Source organism: Cupressus sempervirens, chromosome 10 (assembly GCF_028749045.1).
Source record: "Cupressus sempervirens isolate cs-2001-9-10 chromosome 10, ASM2874904v1, whole genome shotgun sequence".
Lineage (NCBI taxonomy): Eukaryota > Viridiplantae > Streptophyta > Pinopsida > Cupressales > Cupressaceae > Cupressus > Cupressus sempervirens.
In genome coordinates this window covers 118,844,548-118,866,212 of record NC_143127.1, presented here as the reverse complement: position 1 = coordinate 118,866,212, position 21,665 = coordinate 118,844,548, and positions in this window count along the sequence as shown.

Genomic DNA, 21,665 nt, shown 5'->3' with positions numbered 1-21,665 from the left:
TCCTCTTCTTGATCCTTTTCCATGTCCTCTACCTCTTCCTCTCTAATCTCTAAATTTTTTATCACGGGAGTGATTGAAACCCTCATTTCTCTAGTTTTTGCTAGTACCCACTACTTCATTTTTCTTTTGGGCATCATTTCAACCTCTAGATGACCTACTACCACCCCTTCCTCCTTGACCACACCACTTTTCCTTCCTTCAAACCTTTTATTTAGCTTCTCTTTAACTCATAGGGAAAATTGGTATGCTTCTTCAATGCTAGTCATTCTAACCAGACTTAACTCCTCTTGAATGCTAGGTCACAACCCACTAAGGTAACAGGCAACCTTCTCCTTATTTACTTTTGCATGCCCTTCCCTAATAAGAAGTCAATAAAATTCCTCTATATATTCCATGATAGATTTTCCTGCTTGCTTTAATCCTTCCATTTTCTTGAACAAATCAAGCTCATAGTCAACAGTAATGAACTACTTCTTTATTTTGTCCACTATGCGATCCCATCTTATGATTTTCTCCTTTCCTCTTCTATTTCTTTCCAGCTAAATCTCTTGCCACTAGATTTTGGCATGGCCTTTCATTTTGGCCTTCAAAAACTTAACCTTATCTGGATCCCTGATGTCCTCATACTCAAAATACTACTCTAGTTCATTGATCCAGTTGATCAACTCATCTGAGTTTCTTGAAAACATATCCACATCAATTTTAGGTCTTTTTCCAAGCTTAGAAATGGCCCTAAAAAGCCTCTGCTCTACCTGATTTAGGACTTCCCCTTCGCCTTCCCCTTCTTGCCTAATTTCTTCTTCTTCATTTTCTTCCTCACTTTCATCGCTTGTGGCAAAATTTAGTCCTCTATAGATCTCATCCTGCAATGCTTGAACCTACCTATAGAGAGCTCTAACATCCTTAGGATTAATAGCTCTGGCCCTTACACCATGCTCTCTTTGTGGAGGCATCTTCTTGACTCAAACCCACAACCACACAGTCCTAGTGCAAACTACCTCACAGTCAGCGCTCTATCTACACACTTAGGAAAACTAGCTCTGATACCACTTGATGGAGACACAACCAAAAACCATAATGAACACACATGCAAAGGGAAATATTATTATCAATGAAAAATTCCCCATGGGCTTACAACAGTATGATTTTGGAGAAGAAATCCTCCACACAGTACCTTCTCTCTAACTCCACTAAGAAATGCCTTTACAATGCTAAAAATGTTCTCAAATAAGCCCCAAATGGTTTACGATTAGGAATACATTCTAGAATATGCCAGTTACAATCCACCACCAAAATAGGAGGTTCCAAAAATCACGTTAGAAGTCAGTGTAAAATTAGAAGAATCCAAAAATGGTAGTCCAATTTTCGGGAGGCATAATTTTTGAACTGTAACTCTGATTAACGAACCATTTACATTTTCAAAAAGCTCTTGAAGTGCTCTACAACCCCATGGAAAATATTCACTCATCACCCATTTTTTAGCCTCATAAAAGGCCATTTAGTGCCCCATATCTAACTTTAAAGCACTCTTAGGAGGTCTCCAAGAACTAAAAAATTATAATAACTTTGTAACCATGAAGCCTTTTGACCTAGTTATTTCTCTATAATGTTTTAAATTAAAAATATAACCTTCCCTCCAATTTACACCCTCTAACTCACCATAATTATGGCTCAATTACATAGTCCTACTTTTTTAGCATTTACACGTATCACAAAGTGTTTAAAAACTCTAACCCAAAACACTAATAGTGGAACAGTGAGAGTTGGAAGCTTTATTTGACCCAAATGGGTATCTAGAAATGAAAACACATTAAACAAAAACTATTTCTAAGCATATTTTTGGGTGATACAGGATTACCCTTACACCATTAGATGCTCCTACATCATGAACTAGACATGGAAGAAAAAGGAAGATTGTAGCACATCAAGTACAGATGAGGTCACTTCATCCAATGGATTGGGTGATCACATCACCCCTAACTAGGAGATCAAAAGGTATGTGGGACTGGTATTTCAATGATATATTTTACATTACTTCCAAGAATCTAAGTTCTGAAAAGATTATATATGCATGAATTAAGATGAAATGTATTGGTCATAACCTGGAAGAAATCTATAAGTTTTGTTAGTTTTCATGTTACTGTCGAGCATGAAAAGTTTCATAGTTGTTGTCAAGTGAAAATTAAATTTCAATTTATGTCAAGCTATTAAGGGCGATAGTATTGTCCAAGCTTGTTGTGGGTGCCAAGCATAGTAGAAATTAAGTGTAAGTTGAGTGAGTTGAAATTGCTATGGTAGCCGAGCTTATAGCTATGTAAGCACTAAGCATTGATTGTCAAGTTTTAAGGGTTATATTTTTTATTCTCGACTCATTTGCATTCATCTGAGATCAAAGAGAGCATGAAGAGCATAAGGAAAACTAAGGAGAAAGAATCAAGCATTTGTGAATTGGATTCAGCTGCTACTCATCACCAATCATCATGTTCATATGGTATTTATTGTGTGCCAAGCTATGTTGTCTGAATTATCGCAAACCCTAGTTATTTAAAATGATGTCTAGCTCTTCTAGTGATGTTAGAAAGGAAGGAAAAGAAGGTTTTAATGTTCAATTAATAAGTAATGAGATTAAACAACTACCCTTCTAAGTTATTCTTGAGATAGCATACAAGGGAAATCTTACTAGTGCATTATCAATGATACCACCACAAGTTTTGATGATACAAGATGTTAGATGTTACTACACTTGTAAGTTTGGTTTTATTGGATACATGGAAATTAGCTATTTGTATGGAAAACTATGTAGAGATGGAGTATTGAAGGAAGAAAACAAAATTATAAAGAGAAAAGGGTTAACTTGTGCCCTAGATTTTCCAAATGTATTCAAAATGGAATGGATTAAGATAGTACTTTGTAAAATACATGATCACTCTATATGGTTGGAAAATGGCCCTACCACGATTTTAAAAAGGATAGAATATCCTACCCTGGACAAACCTAAGAATATTTAAAGTGATACTAAGGATATAATTAAGAAGAATACAGGGATTGTATGGAATGAAAGAGGAATGACCATAGATACAATTTCAAATCCCCTAATTGCATTTGCAATGAGAATAATTATTCACAAGTTCTTTCAATCTAGTAGATTGAACAATGTGTCTTGTATGGCTATGGATTTAGGCTACAAGATAGTGAAGAAGGACCATTCTTATGACCTTGTTGAGTTAGAAATTTAACAGTTATCAAAAGGGCCATAAGATAGATAAAGAGTACACAATGTAAATTTGGATCTACTAGTTTTCATATTCTTTTATGTGTTGAATACATTTCCTTCATTTGGAAAAGTTGTTTGGAAGACCAATAGGTCTATTGTAGTTTAGATTGGAGAGTTCATAGAAAAACTTGTGGATAACTTTGAGTTAGTAATGACATGTTATTTTTAGTACTTTAAGAAGTCCATGAAATAGAGATTGAGGATACCAATGTCACTAGTGGAGAAATATTATAATGATGTTTGTTTTCTAGTTGTTGTTGATCATACATATGTTTTAGTAGATGTTCCAAGGGTCAGATGGCTTAGGCCATTGCCCTATGAAATAAATTTGGATGAGGTATCAACAGCCATCACAACACTACTGGCAAAAAAACTAGACAAGAGTGCAACCTCATTTGGCAATTATGAGGAAGCCAAATCAAGAATCATAATAGACTTGAAGATAGCTTTTGTGGTGAGAAAGAAAAATTAAATTGTGAAGAAGCTAAAGGAAATATTTGTTGAAGGACAAGAAGATGATGATGATTATTATGATGAGTATGATGAAGATGATCAACTAGCCCAAGCCCTACTTACACTTACACAAGGTCAAGCAGAGGAGCAAGAAGAAGTAGAACATGATGGTGGTGTCAAGGAAGAAGAAGCCAGTGAAGCAACTAAACCTGTAGAAAAGAAGAAGAGGAAAGCTAAGGATCTAGTAGTGAGTAAACCAAAGAAATTTGTGAAGACAACACAAGAAAAGCCAATAATATTAGTTACTAGGGCTAGCACAAGGGAAATTGCAAAGCAGATACAAGAAGTTGAGAGACCTAAAGGAAAAAGAGCTATTGTAACTACAAAGGAGTATGAACCTAAGAAGAAATGGAGGAGAAAATATGTAGCTCCACCCAAGTTAGATGAAGAGAAGATAGAACCAGATGACAATAGTCAATTCCAAGTGGTAAGCCATAGTCCCTCTTTTGTTTTAGACAACTTGTGTGACAATATTAAGAATAATTTAGATTTATCAAGGTTCAAACATTTTGAGTTTGATAAAATTGGAAAGTTAGATATGAATAAGGTGGAAGAGTCTGTATATAAGATGATGGCCACATTTAAGAACACTCCTATTGAGATTGTTAACTCATTACCCAAAAGTCTATATGATAGAGTTGAGCAGAGGTGCCAATACAATTTAACAACTGAAAGAAATATAAGGGAGACTACTCTAGTGAGAGTAATTCCATATTTGGACAAGTTATCAATGACTAAGGCTATTAACAAATACAAGGGGAGATTTTCTCCCAAATACAGAGCATTTAATATTTTGTAGAATAGTATTGAAGAGGTTGTCAAATAGAGTGCCTATATATGGAAATCCATCTATGGGTTGACAACAAAAAAGGAAACTGAACAAGCACCTAAGGAGGTAGGTGAAGAAAAATATGATCAAGAGGTAGTATAGATTACTAAGGATGTACTTGTCAAGGATGGACATGAGGGAGGCATAGCAAAGGAAGTAGATGAAGAGATTATAGTTGAAGAAGAGCAACAGTAAGATCAAAATGTACTTGAGGTACATATGTCAAGTTTCACTCCCCCTCATGTGGATCAAGCAAGTCAATAGGATACAATAAAGATAAAGGATGTTTCTGATAACATAATGTAGAACATCAGTCCTTTGATAAAGGATGATTTAAAAAGGATATTACAGGAATCCACTTTAGCTATCAAATTATCCACTAATTTTGTATTAGTAAGCACAACTAAGATTGAAAAAGTATTAATAGGGGAAGAGATAACTGACATATCTAGTTGTTAGAAACAATAGTCCACCAAGATAACTGGGGGGTGGGGGATGGTGTGAATTAGTTATCTAACAATTAAAACATTTATCTTCTTTAAAAAAACTTAACCATTCAACTAAAGTAAATAGAAACCATAATAAGATGCACATAGATGCTTACACTATATATGTTAATTAGAGAAACTCTTGATCAGAGGGAAAACCTCGATGGGAATCATGCCTACAAGATGATGTACCGATATAACTATTCCTTATTAGAGAATGGACTCTGTTAGGAGTCTATTACAATATTTAGTACATATGATTCCATGTTAGGAGACTTTGAATCCCTGTTAGGAGTTGTGCCAACCTTATTAGGATTTTTTTCAACCCTGTTAGGAGTTGTGGTACAATGTATGCAAGAAGAGCCCACTGCCCAAACATGCAATTTCAACCATACGAAGAGCTCACTGCTCAAACATGCAATTTACTATTATGTTCTTCCACTAGTACATTAGGCCCCCATTATTTACCAAAGGCCTATTTAGGTTGTTAAATTCATTTTTGTTGAAAAAATGAGCCCGATATTGTCAAAATTTTGACCATGGTTAAATTGCTTAAATTTTGACCTTCAGAACATAAGATGTGGATAATAAAAAAGTCACGGAAATTTTTTTGTTTTGGCACGTGCAGTGACTGCAATGGGTGGGAGTTTGGTGCAAGGTCAATAGGAGAGGAGAAAGGAGGTAAGAATCTGGTCATTAGATATCATTCCAAGTTTGTTATCTATCAGAAAGTTCCAAAGGTGGATTCCAAAGCTATTTAATGACTTTACATTTTCTCTTTCTCTTCTACTCATCACAATTTAAAAAATAGAGCCACTATTAATTCTTTCAGGTCACAATTTTGTTTTATAGATGATGTTTAGGTTCAGGTTCAACATATATTTAAGTGCAAGGATAAAGTTGTGGAAAATTTATGTTTTTGATATAATGCACTATTCATTTTTTGTATTTCTTTTACATGCAGGGAATCTCAAGATGTCTTGGTGTTGGAAAACTCTGGATTGGAAAAAAATAATGTAATATGCCATAGCTTCTCCCATTTTCTTTTTCACGCAAATTAGCAGCATTATCTCTGACAAAATTTGATCTAGACCCATTCACACAGGTTTTTGGCCATTTTACTGTAGATTTCTTTGCTACTATGTTGATTACCCATATAAATATCATGGTTTGATCACTACTACCTCTTGAGACTTCAAATTTAGTTTCTTAGGTGAGACATCTCCTATCAATTTTGATATCTTTTTTAAATTATATTGTTTAGATCAACTTTGTGCTTGCTGCACAAAGATGCATTAATTACTACAGGTTTACACCTTCTTTGACATAGTTTTGTAGCCTCTTTGGCCATTGGCCTTTGATAGCTATTAATCATGCATCTATGTTAATTGCAGAAGACTTGCATACTACTCTCATTATTGTTCTCTATTTCACAAAGAATAATCATATTATGTGACATGATCAATGTCTCTCTTATTAATATCCTTACATAAGTCCATATAGTTCAAAATCTAATTATTTCTATTCAAAAAAATTAGTCTATTCTAATTGAAAGAATATGCCATAATCTTTTAATAAATTTGTGGTAGTATAACCATTGTTAATGGAAATTGTCAAGTATAAATCGTACACTTTTAAGTAGAATGGGGGTCCATAACTTGCAAGATTGGCGATCAGTATATAGAAATCATTAAGTTCCAAAAACTTGATAAGTCATAAAATGATAAAATAGGCTCAAGACTTTGATATTGTAAAGATAATTCCAAAGTGTCAACTGATAAAATGTGCTTTGGATAAATAGAATTTTGGATTAAGTACAAGGTTGCAACAAGTTATAAAAATCTAGTGATTGCATGTTGTCAAAAATCCTCTATGCCAAGCAAAGTCTATTCAAGAGTCACCTGATGGGATAAGGAAAAGGCGTGAACGTGAAAAAAGGCAAAAGAAATAAGATGGGTTGTAGTGTGGGCAATCCATGCAGTTGATTAGATGAAGTATAGAAGTATTTGACAAAAGCAATTCATCATACCACTTCAATAACTTCCATATCCAATACTTTAAATAATGGCATTCACAGTGTTGAACTCTTGCCCAACCAAATAAGGCTCGAGAGTTTATTAGTTTTCATAGGATAAAACCAAAATTCATCGCCGATTTCATATTTTATCTTTGAGTTATAGAATGCCAAGGAGATTTACATACCATACGCCATCAAACAGCTATGAACATCATGAATAAATCCAAAATTTATCTCATAATTTGTAGATCTTGTAATTTCAATGCCGTGTAAATTATTATGAATCTAGTCATTTGAATTCACTTTTAAATATCTCAAAATCTATAGACCATTCATGGTACACTTTAATATTTGATATGGAACTATAGAAGGATTAGCTCCAACAAAGTGTTGCTAATCCATTGGAATAAATTAAATAGGCAATAAGTAGATATGCAAATTTTACCAAAAAGTAATCAGCTTTTAGCCTTCAGACAAACTGACCTGTCTTAGGGTGTGGTCCTATGGAGGGGGGCTCCTATTGCCTGGGGCAAGATTCTAATTTATCTTGTTGCAATTTTTGAGATTCTAATTTATCTTGTTACAATTTATCTTGTTGTAAAGTAGTAGTTTAGTGCGTAAGTAATACGAATCTGGTCATTGGAATTCACTTTTAAATATCTCAAAATCTATAGAGCATTCATGGTACACTTTAATATTTGATATGGAACTACAGAAGGATTAGCTCCAACAAAGTGTTGCTAATCCGTTGGAAAAAATTAAATAGGTAATAAGTAGATATGCAAATTTTACCAAAAAGTAATCAGTTTTTAGCCTTTGGACAAACTGATCTGTCTTAGGGTGGGGTCCTATGGAGGGGGGCTCCTATTTCCTAGGGCAAGATTCTAATTTATCTTGTTGCAATTTTGAAGATTCTAATTTATCTTGTTGCAATTTATCTTGTTGTAAAGTAGCAGTTTAGTGCATAAGTAATACGAATCTAGTCATTGGAATTCACTTTTAAATATCTCAAAATCTATAGACCATTCATGGTACACTTTAATATTTGATATGGAACTATAGAAGGATTAGTTCCAACAAAGTGTGCTAATCCATTAGAACAAATTAAATAGGCAATAAGTAGATATACAAATTTTACCAAAAAGTAATCAGCTTTTAGCCTTCAGACAAACTGACTTGTCTTAGGGTGAGGTCCTATGGAGAGGGGTTCCTATTTCCTAGGGCAAGATTCTAATTTATCTTGTTGTAATTTATCTTGTTGTAAAGTAGCAGTTTAGTGCGTAAGTATTACAAATCTGGTCATTGGAATTCACTTTTAAATATCTCAAAATCTATAGACCATTCGTGGTACACTTTAATATTTGATATGGAACTACAGAAGGATTAGCTCCAACAAAGTGTTGCTAATCTGTTGGAAAAAATTAAATAGGTAATAAGTAGATATGCAAATTTTACCAAAAAGTAATCAGCTTTTAGCCTTCAGACAAACTAACCTGTCTTAGGGTGGGGTCCTATGGAGGGGGGCTCCTATTTCCTAGGGCAAGATTCTAATTTATCTTGTTGCAATTTATCTTGTTGTAAAGTAGCAGTTTAGTGCATAAGTAATACGAATCTAGTCATTGGAATTCACTTTTAAATATCTCAAAATCTATAGACCATTCGTGGTACACTTTAATATTTGATATGGAACTATAGAAGGATTAGTTCCAACAAAGTGCGCTAGTCCATTAGAACAAAATAAATAGGCAATAAGTAGATATACAAATTTTACCAAAAAGTAATCAGCTTTTATCCTTCAGACAAACTGACTTGTCTTAGGGTGGGGTCCTATGGAGGGGGGTTCCTATTTCCTAGGGCAAGATTCTAATTTATCTTGTTGTAATTTATCTTGTTGTAAAGTAGCAGTTTAGTGCGTAAGTATTACAAATCTGGTCATTGGAATTCACTTTTAAATATCTCAAAATCTATAGACCATTCGTGGTACACTTTAATATTTGATATGGAACTATAGAAGGATTAGCTCCAACAAAGTGCTACTAATATGTTGGAACAAATTAAATAGGCAATAAGTAGATATGCAAATTTTACCAAAAAAGTAATCAACTTTTAGCCTTTAGACAAACTGACCTATCTTAGGGTGGGGTCCTATGGAGGGGGGCTCCTATTTCTTGGGGCAAGATTCTAACTTATCTTGTTGCAATTTTGAAGATTCTAATTTATCTTGTTGCAATTTATCTTGTTGTAAAGTAGCAGTTCAATGCGTAAGTAATATGAATCTGGTCATTGGAATTCACTTTTAAATATCTCAAAATCTATAGACCATTTGTGGTACACTTTAATATTTGATATAGAACTATAGAAGGATTAGCTCCAACAAAGTGTGCTAATCCATTGGAACAAATTAAATAGGCAATAAGTAGATATACAAATTTTACCAAAAAGTAATCATCTTTTAGCCTTCAGACAAACTGGCTTGTCTTAGGGTGGGGTCCTATGGAGGGGGCTCCTATTTCCTAGGGCAAGATTCTAATTTATCTTGTTGCAATTTATCTTGTTGTAAAGTACCAGTTCAGTGCGTAAGTAATATGAATCTGGTCATTGGAATTCACTTTTAAATATCTCAAAATCTATAGACCATTTGTGGTACACTTTAATATTTGATATGGAACTATAGAAGGATTAGCTCCAACAAAGTGCGCTAATCCATTGGAACAAATTAAATAGGCAATAAGTAGATATACAAATTTTACCAAAAATTAATCATCTTTTAGCCTCTAGACAAACTGACTTGTCTTAGGGTGGGGTCCTATGGAGGGGGGCTCATATTTCCTAGGGCAAGATTCTAATTTATCTTGTTGCAATTTATCTTGTTGTAAAGTAGTAGTTCAGTGCGTAAGTATTATGAATCTGGTCATTGGAATTCACTTTTAAATATCTCAAAATCTATAGACCATTCGTGGTACACTTTAATATTTGATATGGAACTATAGAAGGATTAGCTCCAACAAAGTGTTGCTAATCCGTTGGAACAAATTAAATAGGCAATAAGTAGATATGCAAATTTTACCAAAAAGTAATCAGCTTTTAGCCTTTAGACAAACTAACCTATCTTAGGGTGGGGTCCTATGGAGGGGGACTCCTATTTCCTGGGGCAAGATTCTAATTTATCTTGTTGCAATTTTCAAGATTCTAATTTATCTTGTTGCAATTTATCTTGTTGTAAAGTAGCAGTTCAATGCATAAGTAATTGTTAATAGAATAGTTTTTTAAAAGATAAATAAAATTTGTAGTGTGTGCTTGATATTATCGCATGTTTGTAACTCAAATTTTTGTCAATATAAGAGGGAGAATACCTTTCAGAATTTGTAAGAGTTCAAAATGCAGCCAACTCGATATTATTAACAATCTTGACTTATGTCTTGTCACATGTGTTTCTACTACTCAGTCCCTTGTTCTAGCCCTGAAAGTTTAGATGTATAGTTGTACTGATGATGAATATTTATTGCCCCTAATTTTATTTTATAAGAAAAATTGGGTAGAAAATGGTAGTTAAGTCAGTCACAAGGATCACAATGCATGAATATGGAGTTGATTATTTAAGTCACATAGGTGTGAGTTCTTAGTGTCTTCATGGGAACTCAGCTCACCAGTTGTGAGGCTCTGTTGTTATCTTTATTGCGTAATCATCACAAAACCTTCTGACAAAGGCACTAAATGCATCTTTAATTAACTTTTATAACTCTTTTTGATAACCTTACAAATGGAGCAATTTACTCACCTATAACTAGTTTGGACCAAAGAGTAACTTAGAATGAATACAAAAACAAGGACATTGATCAAAGATGCCTTGATTGATAGTTAAGTTGTGTATATGTAACTCAGTTGTTATGGTATCTTTCTACCCATTATATTATGTAGCTGTAGATGGAGCCTTGGAAGATTCTCTTTTTAGTATTTCCCCATTTTTCCTTAAGGGTAGTATTACTTGATCTTTGATCAACATTATCTTTCTTTCCTCCATCTATATCATATTGAATTTCTCCTCATCCGGTAGATAGAGATTAAGGAGAAAATAAGACCTAAATTTGTTTCTCTCCTGCATAAGTTACCAAACATTAATGGTCTTAATCAAAGAACAATGAAAGCAAACAAACTCTTCATCAATATATCTCTTACTTCCAAATGGTTAAGGAGGTAAGGAAGATCAGTTTTACTCCATGAAACCCACATTTTGTAATGAGAATTATTGTAGGCTAAATGCAAACAATTAATCTCAAGTTTTACCAGTACCTAACATTTCATATTTAGGCAATGCTTAATTTTAAGCCAAACTATCGATAGCCAAAGGATTTAATATGATCTGAGATATACTGTATTGTAATTGTCACATAGATTTCCAATGAGACAAAATGTTGTTTTGAGGCTTGATCTTGGGTGGTATGAGAGGCCAATGATGCAGCCTTGGATAGTGACACACAACTTGTAGAGATCCAAAACTTCCTAGAGATCCAAAACTTCCTAATATCTCTTGGAAAAACTCTTATTTGTCATGGACTGTTCATGGTTTAGACTCTTGCTACCTTAGTTTATGTTGATAAAAACTGAAGAGAGGCTATCAAAGTGAAGTATAAATGTTAACATCTTGAGCATGAATTCTTATGTTGTAGACTCCTAAATATTTTGCAAACTTGGCAATTTGAGAGCCCTATGTCAATAATGTAACACCTTTTAATACGCGTGTTTGAATTGGGTAATCCAAAATTTAACATCTTGAGCATGAATTCTTATGTTGCAGACTCCTAAATATTTTTGCAGACTTGGCAATTTGAGAGCCTTGTGTCGATAATATAACACATTTCAATAAGTGTGCTTGAACTGGGTAACCCAAAATTTAATGGTAGATATTGGGTATTTTATGGTGAGCTGAATTGATTCTTGAAGTTTCAGAAATGGGTCCTCTCCAAATTTGCCACTTTTCATACAGATCGATTTCTGTAACAATGCTTGGATTGGGATAATGAAGGCATTACTTATCCATCCATTCTTTCTCAATGCCCCCCACTTCTTAACAATATCTTTATCTTTTTACACACATACACATCTCTGTGCATAAGAATTTAGAAGGAATCCCTCAAAAGGAACTGAACTTATGATACAACTTTGAAGAACTTCGATTGTGTACTTGAAGGTGAACACACTAGTGCATTTGACCCCATTTTTGGACCAAAATTTTTGACCATCTATTAAAATGTTTTAGATTGGTCAAAATATGGAAAGAAAAAATATGGTTTTTTTAAATTCCATGTCCATGTTGGTCAAAATTTTGACCAACATGAGCTTAACATGTGAAAAGGGAAATTTTAGCCTCTTTCATTGTTTTCTTTCATGCGCATGTGAGAGCAGTAAGGGTTTTTCCAGTGATCAATTGAAGTTTAGGGCATGGTTTTTTCTCTAGTAATTTGAAGTTCCCATAGCTTTGTGGTGGGCATGGTTTTTACTCTATTCGGCATGGTTTTTACTCTGTTGGGTGTGGTGAGGATGTATTAAAGAGGATTTTCTATTTCACTTATTACAAGAATTGAATCAATGCATAGAAATATTCAACTATTTTGGATTTTATTGTAGGATATGCAGATTGGTACATCATTTGTAGGATTTAAAATGATTATCAGTTTTAATATGCGGGTTGGTACTTCAAACTGGATATTAAAACTTTTATCCTACAATAACTGACTGAGGCCATATGGGGAATGCGTAAATATCAATTTTAATAAATGTTTTAATATGCGGGTCAGTACAACATCAATTTTACTATCCTTCAAAGTAAAAGAATTTAAAATTTCTTGGATTTTAGTGTAGGATAAGCTCAATATTGTAGGATAAACATTTTAATAAATGGGGTCAAAGACTAGAAACCATTGAATATAACTTGACATTAACATATTTGAAAATGGACCCAAATTTGTCAGTCAATAGCACTCTAGGCACCATTAACCTTCCAAAACAAGAGAAGCAAGTGGAAGGTCAAATATCCTTTGTTGAGGATAATGGTTTGGATCATCATGTGAGGATATGAAATTGGATTTCCAATAGTTGAGTCAAAAATGGGCTTTAATAAGAGCCAATATACCACATACTAAGGCAAGGGCTCATAAAATAGTGTAAAATGTACAAGGTTAGAATTTATGATGCTACACAAAGCAACTACTAAAAATTTAAATGACTCATTATTGTTATAAGATAAATACTAAATAGAATAAGTGCATGTGTATTTAGAAAACCTTATTTAATTACAACCTAGTCCAATTCATTGGGAAATGTATACATAGATAACAAAGAAATATTGAATGCATACTCAGAATCTCATACTACTCCTTTGGACCAACTACCCAAACCAATGTTGTTGCCTCACAATTAGCCCTCTTTTAGCCCTCCTGTTACAAAGCAAGTACTAAATGCTCTCATCCCATAAATCATCTAACCTCCAACAGAGTAGTATCTTAACCCCAAACGATGGACTTTCACATTTCCAAGAGATTCCATCAAGGTTTTCCCACTCATCCATCAAACCCTCCTTCCTAGGTGCCTAAGCCTAGGGTTTTCTCAAACACACCCTTTCAAATGTTTCTAGATCCTTCCAATGGATCTAACACCTTTCAATGGTCCTATCTTGATCTTCCAAGTCATAAAATATACCCCTTGTGTGGATGGAACCTCCCAACTCATAACTGTCCCAAACACCATGTGACTCCAAGCAGCACCCTATTACAATCAAAGTTCTTTATCTCCAACATCCTTTCATATTTTTGCATAAAATAATATTAAATGGGTGCATTAGAAATTAACAAACCCTCTCCCATGAGTTACAAATACAATACAGCAATGGGAGGGGTCATTTCTTAAATCTGTCTCAGAAAAAAAATAGTTTTCTATCACGTGACAGCAGACAGTCACTTTTTTTTTTCTATACAAAAAAATCTTTAGCAAAAGACCTGCTTCTAATCAAAAGGATATTTAAAACCTTCTAATTCATTGGTGTGTTGAAAAAGGAAATACAGATACAAAGTAAAACTTACACAAATTTAAAGATGACCAAAATGTAAGTCATTGTTCTATGACAATTCAAATTGGCAGAGAAATAATGGTTTCTTTATTGAATTTTCAAAGCTTTTACAAATGATCCTCGACACACATGCCCTTTACATCCATTTACATGTTTATATAAACTCCTTTTTCCTTTCTAAACTACCTAACCACTTAGAAAATGACCAACTTCTCCCTAACTATCTGTGATAGTTTAATAACATTTTAAATAACTTTTCAAAACGACTCTTTACTGACTCTTAGGACTTTGGACATTGATGACTCGAACCTTTATGAAACTTCTAACATGAATTGACTCCCCTAAGCTTAAAAGACTTATAAACACCTTCACTTAAACTCTTGACTCATCATGGTGTCCTATGTGACCTATTGTCACCTTGTTGACAATGTTACATAATATTTTTAATTGCATGCACATTATGACCTTTGACCACATTTATACTTCCTAGTACACCCTAGGACTCTACCCCTTGACACTTCATTGCATTACATTAATAACCCTTAGGTGCATTCCTTGTCCTTTCACTATGATGCCATTAATGGCTTACAACTTGTACTTTAATGGTTACAAACATATTAAAAAGGATCTTTACAAGATCTTATCACATTTAATGACCCAATATGGTCATGTTGACACCTTGTCTTCTCATGTCATCATCCTTGGCCTTGATGCTCCTGCATCACAAACCTAGATAGATAGCGTACAAAATTTCAAAATAATAACTTTCTTCCAAAGGGTGGGATGATTTGTTAAATATGGCACCCGTGTATCCTTTTGGAGATTTGTTACTCCTTTCATTGTTAGACACCTCAGCTGTGCCTATTTCTATTGTAGCTAAATCTTTAATTGTAGTTTAATCTTTACCATGGCTTGCACAATATAACTATATTTTGAGAGAATTGGACTACTTTTGGCAATATCAAAAGTTTCCTGTTTGGACACAAACACATGCTTCCTTAGGATTATTGGTACTATTTTAGGAGACATTTTTTATGTACTTTTCTTCTCCCATATCATTTACTCTTATTGACTTAAAGTTTCTTTCACTCACAAGCTTCAACTGGCTTGTATGAGCCGATTTCTGGGAAGCTTCAGTTGAACTATTCATCTAGGATTCCACATTTTGCATGCATGTCTACTAGGGCAGTTGCAACTCAAACAAATATATTCTCTCAATATATCTATTTTGTGCATATCCAGCAACCATGACTTTTGATGACCACATTACATTCAGGCATCCTGCCAAACAGTTCACATGACTTATCTATGCTTCTATTTTGCAAGCATGTCTCCCAAGGCAAAGGCTACTACTTCATCTACACTGTCTGAAAAAATCCTTTATGCTTTGATGGATTCCTATAGCTTATCCCAAAGCTCTCATTCAGCAGTTATTAGATGATCAATCAAGAGGAAATAGTTGGGAGCTTAGAGTGACATAATTTTGAGAGCTTAGTTCTAAACTGACTTGTTACCTTTTCAAATCTTTAAAAATAGCAAGCACTGCTAAGTATGTGACAAATGCATTGACAGTTTTGATCATCATTATCGAGTATAGGATGGCCAACTATTTCCTAAACTTATGGATTTATTTTCATTCTATACAACTACATTATTCTTCTATTCTACCTTAGATAATGCATACAACGTAAGTTAAAATATAGTATCCTTGCACTAATTAGTGTTTGTTGATGCAGTGGATTAACAATTGTATTGGATGAAGGAACTACAAGGAGTTTTTTGTCCTGATGATTTATGCCCTTCTCTTGGTAAACTTGGTTTTTTCTTTTCTTTAATAAATATTCAAAATGAAAAAAAAAATGATCCCTATTATATAGATTTTTATAATTACTTCATGATACAAATATGAGTTTCCTTGGTAGGCCTTTCCTCCATATTTTCCACTACACCTTATGACAAAGTCTAGGGAAGAGAAAGTGGAACTAAATCAAACCAATTCCTTTAAATCTTGAGTTGTAAGCCATAGCAACCATATGTTGATCCTTATACATTGCACCTACGCAAAGAATAGGTGGCCAACATATTTACATTAATTTTTAGCTGATTACAGCATGGTACTTAAACCATCATGTTCTAGATCCAAGAGCATTTTGATTGAGCCTTCCTTCTGATTGGTTCAAACCCACCTTAAGGTCTAAAATTTTATTCTACCTTATAGAAATAAATAATTTATCCCATTTGGCTCTCACTTATTATTGACAAGTACATGGGTTTTACATCTTGGGCTTGGATTGTAGCTTATACTTTAGTGGTCAATTGGACTCTTTGTAATAGTGTGATGTTTCCTTAATCGGAGTCACTTTGATGTGGAGATTGTATCTAAGTTGGGTAGTAGTTTCTCATTGGGACCATTTGTTGTTGTCTTGGTGAGTTGTGCAACAATTTTTGCATATTTTTCCTCTCATTTTCAAATTTATGTGCAAATAAGAATTATAATATTTCCCATTGAAGTGATAATGAGTTATGTAAAACAATCCTTTTGATCATGTAGTGTTCAGCTTTTCAATTGGGTCATTTTATAGAGTTCATGCACTATTTTGTCTATGATTGCAATGCTTCCTCTTGGAAAAAATTTCTTCTTCCATGTTTTACTCATAAGAAAGGTTGATAATCTTGTCAAAAGTTTGATTTGAAATATTGATATTTTCTGTATTCAACTTTTTGGTATTCCTTTTGTTATATGATGAATGTATTTTATGCTTATTTCCTTTGGTTGAAATGCCAATAATAGGGTGTTAGCACATATGATTACATTGTTGCAATGAGGGAGCAAGAGTAGCAAAATATGGGAGGAGCACAAAGCCCACAAATGTCAATGACAAGTTCAGTGTCAGGATTGAGTCATTCAAGTTCTATGAGTGCATTACACCATGGTTCTAGTCCTAGCAAATTTTCCAAGGAAAGACTCACCACTCTTGAAAATGTGGTTCCTTTGGTCCTCAGATCCTCAATCTTAAAAAGAAACTTTGATTCCAATATTGAAAACTAAGAACTCAAATGACTAGTACATTGTGATCCTATTACACCAAACATCTAGAACCAGATTACTTGAGCAGATTACAGATTCACACTGAGTGATATTTCTCATCAATGCTTTGGCAATATAAATTGCAACACTGACTATAAAGAAACAAATACTAAGTTTCATAGTCAATATTAAGGCATTTTTATATCTCAAATCACATGTATAGGAATGAGAAATGTTACAATTCTGGATCCACATTAGCTCTCCAAGTAGTAGGCAGCAAGCCTCTATTTCCCATTGTGACTAGTAATTCAACTATGCTTTTCAAACCTCTGATTTTGTCATCTAGCACCAACCTTAAGAGCCTTCCAGGTGATCTATGTTTTTTAAATCTCTCTCAAATATTGCTTATTTATTTGTTGCTATTGTCAGTCCCAATTGTAGGGACAGATTTATCTATTCAACCCTTGTACCATAGTTATCCTAGTATAGCCATGATAGTCAAACAGTGAAGGCTGAACTTCTTTTGATATTCTCATGCATGGCTTTGAATACATTCTTGTCACATTAAATGAATAGACAACTATTGTTGCTAAGAACACATTTTCAGTCTACTAGTCTTTTGTTTGTTTATGATTCATAGTGTCAGTTTATAGTTAATAAATTATAATATTAGCTTATCCACCACCTATGAGCATCATCTAATTGTAACAAGTGCTAAGTGTTCCATTAATTCTCATGAGAGATGAGTCCTTCTAAACTATTACTCATGAAACATGGGTCAATCAGTTTGACTTAAAATCTACAAAGTTGAATCTGCATAGCAATATCATAATTTGACTTGATGTGGAAAATATCTGCTACTTACTAATAATATATTGTCATGCTGGGTAGCTAATGGTTGGTTCTTATGGGAAAATGGTTTTAGAAGCTTAAAAAGTGAAGGCCTTTTGAAAAATAATTGAATATTGTAAGTGATATAGAAAATATCAAAAACAATATAATATTTGTGAAATTTTATGTTACTTAAAAAAGTGATTCTATATTTTGTTTCCATTTTTTAATCTTTTATTCCATGTGTTCATCAATGTATCATCAATGGCCTTTAGCTATATAAGCTATAGTCTTATTCTAACATATGTCGTTTCCCCTTGTAGTTGAGTTGTTGGGTACAGGTTTGGACTGCATCTAAATGAAATTGTTCCCCTACTTATTAACTATTGTAAAAGTGCATCTAAAGCTGATGAGGAGCTAAGAGAATATAGCTTGCAGGTGTTAAAAGAGTTTGGTTGTAGAGAAATTATGCATTTTCATCTCACACTATTTGTTAACATTAGTGGTTCCATTTTAAAAGTTCATATCATCTATATTGAAAGTATATGTATGTTTTGTGAAATGCATCTTCAAATTTCATTCTTCAAATAGAAAACCCTTATTATTCATAAATATGTAAATAATCACCTTAAAGATGCAATTTGCAGGCATTGGAGAGTTTTTTCCTATGTTGTGCCAGAGATGTGGCTATTTATTGTTATACAATTTTGGAACTTGCTCTAGACTACATAAGCTATGATCCAAACTACACTAATAATATGGAAGAAGATACAGGAGAGAGTAATGGAGAGGAGGATGAATATGTTAAAATTTCTTAAGAGAATTATTTGCTTGAGAAAAATTATTTTTTGCACAATGGTGTCTTTTATTTTCATGTAATTATGAATTTTATTACCAACATGTGAATACTATTCTGTTGATGTAGAGAGAGTGCTAATGAATATAGCGATGATGAGGATATCAGCTGGAAGGTTCAGAGGGTAGCAACTAATTGTTTTTCTGTTGTGATAACATCTCGTCCAGAAATGCTATTAAAGTTGTATGAGGAGGCATGTGCTTTGAACCTTTCTCAATTATTGCTAGGAGATATTTATCATTTTCATAAAAGTTGACTCTATTTGTCCTATACATTTTCCATATTTTTTGACCTTTGTGTGCCCAATAATTTTGGCTTAGTGTCTCTTCAGAGTTTATGGTTTACCTCCAAAGAGTGACAAGAATGGCCCTTTTTCTTTGTTAGAGTCAAGAGGATACATAAATTCCATTCTCTTGGCATAACACTAACCTGCTAATGTTATGCACAAATAGGAATAAATTGAGTTTGAAATGATATATATCAGTTGTTATCTCATTTCAAAATGTGGTTAGATTTAGGAATTCTTTTATAAGATGTTATATGAAATGATTGGTAGCTAACACCTACCAAGGAAACATAACTTGCTTCTTCCCACAATGAATTCTGCTCAAGGTTTTGTCATTGTGAAGTGCAGCCCAGTTCTTTATGTGCCAATGGTAATACTGAGAATGCTAAGAGATGGCATGGTTACTCTCGTTGATGTTATTTCTTTGTTGATAAATATATCTATTGCATTTTCCTTGGTTTGTTAAATGGGAAGTAATCTAAGGGGAGAAGACTTTGTTATTTTTCCCAGTAAGTGTTTTTATAAATATAAAATGATAGCATTATTTAGACTTGCACAATACACCAAATTTTTCTTTGCCTCAATTATTGAACACAACAATTGTTTGATATCCCTGTGAATATGTTGATAGTATTGAGATGAATCTTTTTCATTAATTAATTTCTCAGAGAGATTAATAGTCTCATTTGGCATGCGAATGAGTTCTTAGGTTGCATAGAATCTGTTTTGCAGGCTTGCCCAAGGCTGATGAAGGGGAATCTCTCTTGTCTATGTCATGAAACACATCCACCTAGCATTGCCCAACATGGTGGAGTAGGTCTTTTATTTAGTTTTAATATTTTTTCTTGTCTCTTGAATGGGCACTTGCATTTATCACTCGAGTGCATTCCGTTCAACTATTGTTATTATTTTGTGTCATGAAATCATTCACTATTTGGATTTTTACAATGTCTATGAATTTTCCTTGTTTTATATTCAGAAGGACATGGTTTTCTCTAATGCCAAATTAGAACTTATGGATAGTATTAGTTATTAAGTAGAAAAGGAGATCGTACAAAAGCCAAAGTTCATGAATTTATCTTATCTAATATATGAGAGGAAATTATAGAGTCAAAGAAACTTATGGAACATCCGTAAAGATAAATATTTCATGGGCACAGTAGCATACCCAAACTGTGGGATCTATTAGCTAGATAAATTTGTAACTAATTTACTAAGTTTCATGTTAAGCCCGAATTCCTTATAGCTATTATGCTACTCAAAGACTCTACTTCAATCCTGAGCATATTTTGCCAGCTGCATGGTATTTTTCTTGAGGGCAACTTTTGTAGATGCTTTCCATTTAATATTTGTTGCAACATTTGGGAGCATATTTTAATTTTTGTACTTTATAATATGAGGGTAGATTTTTGGATTAAATATCAACATAATGATTTTCAAGGACATAAAAAAAAAGAATATGCTCATACATGCATTAGTAGTATTGAAGTTATTTTACAAGGCTTAGATTTGTAATTGGAATAGCTACAATATGTAGGGTCTAAAGCAAGAAGTGATTATAGATCTTGTTGGACAATGTCATACTTATAAGCAGTGTGTGATGCATCTTGTCAATACAACTTCGTAAGTTACATTTTCTATTTATGATTTTCATTTGGAATCCATTGTTTTAGTTCTGAGATGAATTTGGTAAAATTCTTTTTGAAATGGGTGAAAACTCTAAAATACTGGGATGTCCTTTGTAAGTTATTATGTTGAAACATTGTAATCAATTTAAATGCTAACTTTCATCAGAGACACCAATTCTAGTTTGGGTAATAGGGTCTGGTAGATAGATTTGTTAAAAAATTGGGATTGAATTCATTTTGGATTCTGCATAATTTAATATGAAAAATTAAATTATTGTGAAAAAGGTCATGTAATTTGGCACAATATACTCCCAGCAACGAGTCTAATAGCAATTTAATAACAATGACAAAGCATGAAGGTAAAACTATTCAAAAAATCAAATGACACTTATTTAAATCTTAAAATAAGACACAATACCAACAAGAAAAAAATTTACATTCCAAAAGGAGAGTTGTCATCAAGCAACAGCTTCTATATGATGGAAAGAGACAGAGGAAAAATAATAGAGTTGAAAACAACTCTTCAATTTATATATTGCATATAATCAGTGGATACAAAGTTATCTTTACAAAATAGAGCTAGCCCCTACATGTCAAATACAAAAAAAAAAAATAGTCCTCTATTTTAGTTGAATATTTTGCTATTACTACAGAAACAGATAATTTCTTTTTAAATTTTCAAACTGTTATGCTCTACTATAGCAAAACCCCAATTTTCTAACTTTCTTTGTTACATATTTTCCACTCCCTATACATTCAAGGAAAAAAATCATAAACATAGCATTACAAAGAGAAATATATTAAACACATACTATAAATGTTTGAAGTCCATTGTAGAAGTCTCCAGAAAAC